Source organism: Trichechus manatus, unplaced genomic scaffold, assembly GCF_000243295.1.
Source record: "Trichechus manatus latirostris isolate Lorelei unplaced genomic scaffold, TriManLat1.0 scaffold00132, whole genome shotgun sequence".
NCBI lineage: Eukaryota > Metazoa > Chordata > Mammalia > Sirenia > Trichechidae > Trichechus > Trichechus manatus.
Genome location: NW_004444068.1, coordinates 2,893,143 through 2,899,142, shown reverse-complemented (window position 1 = coordinate 2,899,142; position 6,000 = coordinate 2,893,143). Strand labels below are relative to the sequence as shown.

Here is a 6,000-nt window from a genome sequence, read left to right as displayed (position 1 = left end):
GACACATAGCATCAAATGCCCATGTGTTCCCTTCAACCTCCTCAGTCTGAGAATCCTACTTTATAGATGACCATATGTTAAATTGATACCTTGTAACTCAGCATGATAGTCTCTCTAATTCTCAACCCCCATGGTAAAGGAGGAATTGGCCTAAGGACACTCCATTCTAATTTTCCGTCACTGTCAATGCTAACCAGAGCTCCTAGAGCAGCATTGTGGGGGTGGGGACGATGGTTCCACCCTCGATGTTAGACCAGGAACCACTGTTTTTGTTAGAGCTATGTTTATTTCTGGAGTACTTGTGGGGGAGAGGTGGGCTCCAAAGAGAAGAGGACTCGGTGTGGGTCAGGTATGACCGATCATCTGGACAACCAACTCAGGGACTTTAAAGTGTCTGGAATAGAGGCGTGCCAGGTATTTTCCACACATTAAGCTAAAAATCACTTGTGTTCTGGGAAAAGAGGTAGAATGAGAGCTAGGAACAAAGGTCCAGTAGTGAAATCTAGTACGTACGGTAAGATGTTTGAATACATTTTCTCCTTTAAATAATTTCTGGGGAACTTGAATGTTTTGCTAACCTGATTATTTTTAGCCAGTCCTTATAAAAGATAGAGGTGCTGGAAAACTAGCAACCCCAGAAAATATGAATTCGTGTTTGCACTTGCGTTAAAATTAATTAACATTAGCATATTCAGTGATGCAGTAGGCAATTAAAGACTTTTGAAGAGAGAAGAAAAAAATGTAAATATTATATATTCAAAATCAGTATCATAGCATTTTATAAAAATGTTGGCTTATGTCCAGGATCTCAGGGTAGGGGTGGGTATGGTTTCTTTGCAGCTAAAGAAGTAAGAGTGGAAAAGAATCCGTTCTATTTCCTTAAAAATAAAAGACTTCTTGTTTTATATAACATAGTAAATGAAATGCTTTTTTGTTTTTTTTACCTGCTGACAGAGTCTGTAGAAAATTTTTCTAGCAAGCTATGCTGTTTTCCTCTCTTTGGGGACATGATGACACTGGTTTTGTAGCAAAACAGTATTTGCTTATTAGGCATTTCTTCAAAAATCCTGAATAAGCAGCTCTCTTCTCTCCACATTTTTTGTTCCACATGTTAAACATTTCGTTGCAATTTGAGCTTCAATTGTGTGTATGAGCATGCGTTTGTGTGTGTGTGCGTGTGTGTTGATGGGAAGGCACGAAAAGGGAGTGCATAAGAATTCTTGAAGGCTTTATTTAAAAAATTAATTCCTCACAATTATGTATTGGAGTCGCTACAGAAGGCTATTACATACAGCCAAACCAGATCCCATCAATCTTGAGCAGTGGGGGTAGGGAGGTCGCGTGGAAGAAGACATGAAATTTGGTGTTCGAGTAGATGAGATTTAATTTTCGGAAAACATTTCTGTCATAAAACGGATAGCACCCAGTGTTAGCCCTGACCTCCATGATGTCAATGTCATCATGCAAGCGTGGCTAAGATAAGCCTCAAAGTAAAACAAAGAAACATTGCCTCTCAGCACAGCACAGATTTCTTCTCTTCCAGTATGTTCTATGTATATAGCCTTTTGGTATTCCTGTTAATGGTTTGTTACTTTAAAATTTAGCTCTTGCAGCGAGAGGGAGGAGAAAAATCATTTCTGCATTTTCTGTGCTCCTAGCAAATACAGTCGCTGCTGCAAGTCTTAGCATAATTTAGGTCAGTATCTTAAGGACAGCTTTTATCGTTATGACAGTCGGTTACGCATCCAAAGGAACTCAGTACCAGTTTATTTTTCTGTACTGATTTTATTCTGCTTCTAAGTTTAAGAAATTTCATCCACATTTTAATCAAATTCCATCTGAGGAAGTATCTGCCGTTCTGTACTGCAGATATATTTAGCAGGATGCATTTACGCTGCTTGTGGTTGAAGGTTATATAGCATTGATACAGACAGCTGATCATGCGTTCTTCTACAGGCTTGCCATCACCATTTAGGATTTTGAAAAACAGACATTCTATACCCTTCTTCAGAATTATTCTTTACTTTGCAATAGCTTAACAGTTTCTTTATTGTTATTGTTAGCAATTCTATGAAATTAACAGTCTATAAAATGCATCCTGGACCAGATACATACTGTATTGAAAGCTTTCTTCAAGAAGAGGATATGACAGCATTCATCCCAGCTTATTTTCTTCCTTAGCCAAAGGATTGTTTGCTTCTCAGAAGCAGAAGGACACATTCATTGTGCAGGAGCTCTGCTTAAGTGTATGAAATGCCTTCTACTGCCTGGTTGCAGAATTTGGAGTTTGCTAAACAGTGTTTAGTGATTGGGCTCATCTTGCATCGCCAGCTGATGACATTTTTCTTTGTTCCCTCCTACCCAGTTAAACCAAGACTCTGAGGCTGATACGCAATGTCACTTACAACATTAATCAGATACTGCATTTAAGGTGAGCTGTCCCTTGCCTCCTCCTTCCCCAGTGCTCGTGTGCTGCATGCAGTGCGTATCTTGCCTCCGCGAGTCTAAGATGGCAGGCAGGATTAGCCGTGCTTGTGCTGTGCGTGCATGCTGTGTATAGAATTCATTACACGTTGCCTAGTATTTCAGATGTGAGTATGTAAATGCTCTGTATGCCATATCATCTGGTAGCGAAGACTTGTTTTTGCCTCATTACAGCCTTAGATATTTCAACATCACCTTCAGTTCCAATTCATTTGCTTCTGGATGTTTGCTTTCATCACATTCAAAATAGGATTTTACCTTTTTTTTTTTTTAAGCGAAGGCACAAAAAAAGAAACCCTAAAAACAACAACAAAACTCTGCTACCAGATGGTGTCTCCCCTTTCTTCTTGCATTTGCTGTCTTTTAAATAATGTATGTTGTATTGTTAATTAATGTGAATATCAAATTAAACACTTGAAACTTACATATTTATTATGCAGGTAGGAGGCAAGGTGGAATCTATTTTTAACTCTTGTGCACTTGGTGGTGTGCAAACAAGTTGAGTTCTCAAATTTGTATTTTCAGTGCTGGTATCAGTGGTTTGATTTTCAGCAAATGTGACAGTGGCCTTTGCAGTGGTCAGCTCCAGGCTTTGAACTCTCAGAGGAGGAAGGGAAAAACAATTCAACACACCACCTCCTTGGTTGCAGCCTCAGAAACGTTGGATGAGAGGAACTTCTTTTTTTCAATCTTGTTTTCCTATTGATAAATTCAGTTCTCGTGATCACAGTACATTCAAGCTGCTCTGTGTATGGTTTTTTTTTTTTTTTTTTGGTGACAATTGCATCTAAAACTTGTGAGCAAGAAGACGGAGAAATCAGTTGGTCTCCATCGCTTTACATAAAAATGGCTGAGTGTCTTGTCATGCTAGCACTGCATTGAGTTATACATACAGGTAGGTTGGAATTTGCATGCTTTATAGATTTTTTTGGAGCCGTGCAGCAAGAATGTTAGATGGATTAAAATATGACTTTTAAAACAGAAATTAAATGAGACAGTTGTAATCTTTTGGGGGGAGGGTATTAAATTGGATAGTCTCTCCTGCTGATATGCTATATAAATGTATAGCTTTTATAAACTTATCAAATGACTTTGCTATAAAAGTAAGATGTTTCTTTTCTTTAAAAAATTCATATATATGATAGGTGTGGCGCCATTAGACAACAAAAGAATTTTTTGAAAAGTCTGTTGATTCGGCTTCATTTTAGCTTGAAACTAAAAATAAATGGATTTCTGGAGATAATTTCAACCAACGCAAACAAGCTTCACAAGAAACATTAAAAATATTTAAATTTTAAAAAGCGGTCTTTCGACGTGTTATATTAAAGATTCAAATAAAGACATATGCTTCCCAAATCAATTTTAGATGATATACAAGAAGAAAGACATTAGTTGTATAGCTATTATTTGAAGGACTGAGGAATTACAGTTTTTAAAGGAGGAAATATTAAATATAGATGACCCTGTTAGAAGAAACAGAGCCTCATTGAGCCTTTAGAATAGTTGATTGCAGACCAAACAGCTGTGGTTCTGTAGGCACCAAATTTCGGCACTTTTCAAAATAATTTCATGGGCTCTTTCCTTTGAGCATAACTTCTCAAATATATTTTAGTTTCAAATTAACACTGGGCCAGAACATGTTTCCTTGGTAACCAAATCCTGTTTAAAAATGCAATAACAGATATGCAAAAGCAGGTCTTAAAAAAAGAAACAAATGTTTAATGAAATTTTTACAGTTCTTCTTCCTCTCATAGAGAGTCTGAACTGGTTTTAGATGTTTTTAATTGCGGGCTTTAAGTCTTAAAAAATGAAGCCATATTTCTACACTTACAGAGAAACCTTGCGTGATGAGAGCTTTTTTCCTTCCTTCTTTTTACTCGTTACTGTCAAAACGAAGGTTTTCTTTGTAATATGCTCCAAAATGCTAGTCAAGGTTTGTGTACAAAGGTGTAGTTTCATTATCACAAGTTCACCAGCGCCACTGAAACAAAAGATATTTCAGAAATTCTGAGAACCAGAAAAAGCTTATGCTCTTGTTCTCCCTGATCCCTCCATCGGTAAGCTCAGGGCTCTCAGTAGGGAGGGACCCAACCCAAGCCCATCCCCATTGAGAAGTGCACATTAAGCCTTTATCGAAACGTCTTTGTAGGTGTGCTAGGAGGAAGATGGTGCCAAACCTGAAACCTCCCTGAGGCTTGCTCCGATGTGAGCATTGAGATTAAGAACCAGCTTGTAAATAGTTGCTTTATTCTAGCAGTGTCTCTAATACTCCACGGCAGTATCTGTAAAATCAGATCTCTTGTGGGCTAAAGGTTTGCCTGTTGTTGTTTTGCTTTGGCTTTTTTTGTTTGTTTGTTTGTTTTTTGGAGGCTGGCTTACGTATTTTGCTTGACGTCTTTCTGGCTCAATTATTAGAACGTGATTCATCTCATAGTGATTTCATTCTCCGGGCTTGCCATGAAATATCCTTCCTGCATCACCTTTTTTTTTTTTTTTTTTTTTTGGAGCTATTTGGGAGCCATTTTCCTCATTCCTGGTGACTTAAAATGACTAAGTACATTTTGAACATAGCATCAATCAGAAGATTGTAAAATAAAGAGAAATGTCAGAAATCTGATTCAGTACTGCCTATTTATTTTAGTACCAGTAGCATTAACAGTTGCAGCAGGATCTAGCTAATTGTCATTCGCTCTTGAGCAAATAATGAGCCAGGCGTTTGTAATTTAAACACTATTGCTATTCAGAAAGATTACAACTACAATGTCTTCTATTTTGATAAGTCAGTACAAATTAATCATTTTAAAGCCATTTAAATCTTAATTACAAGATTATATGGATGCAATGGGATTGTTTTACCATAAAAATGAATGCCTTATAGATTTAACAGTGTATTTCTTCTGTGTAAAATGTTGATCCTTTTGTTTTTAACTCAAGCATGGTTGGGTCATCTTGTTGTAGATTTTTATACCTAATGATTTTTTGTGCTATTCTTCATTTATGTTGCTCTAGAGCTTGCCTAAAAGAATTTTAAACACAATTCAAGGGGCTAGAAAACCAAATTAAGACTGTTGGGAAGTACATCGTACCACTGTCATTCTAATAAACAGACCAGTGAATGGAAAAATAATTATTATTTATTACTTTGTTGTGTTTCAACTTAATGTTTTACCTTCATATTTCACAGAAATGTTGACAAGGTAAAAAACCTCTTTAGACTTACTCATTTACAATTATTATTGAATTTCCTAAATTAGCTGGAAATGCTTCCTGCCAATTGTAGAGGATGGCACTTACCACCTCTTATTGTTTAAAAGATTATGCTTAACCCATTTACGCTTTTCGGCGAAGGTGTTTCTACTGGGCAGGCCAGAGCAGGTGCGATAGGAAGAATGTGCGAACATACTTTGTTCTCACCAAAATGGAAGTGGCAAATTTGTGGTTTTCTGCCTTAATAATTTATAGTATAGAATTTTAGTATTTATAGTATAAATATAGTATTTATAGTATAAAATTCTT

The 6,000-nt window shown here is 36.8% G+C and overlaps 1 protein-coding gene across 3 annotated transcripts in view; it reads left to right on the top strand.

The window, feature by feature from the left end:
• Nucleotides 1-367: 367 nt before the first annotated feature.
• ZBTB38 (zinc finger and BTB domain containing 38) overlaps nucleotides 368-6,000 on the top strand; it is an 85,836-nt gene continuing 80,203 nt past the window's right edge. For 2 of the 3 annotated variants that reach the window (XM_023739348.1, XM_004385081.3), the window contains exon 1: nucleotides 2,442-3,379. The gene's annotated coding sequence lies outside the window, so the exon portion shown is untranslated. The other variant, XM_023739346.1, reaches the window with a different exon arrangement.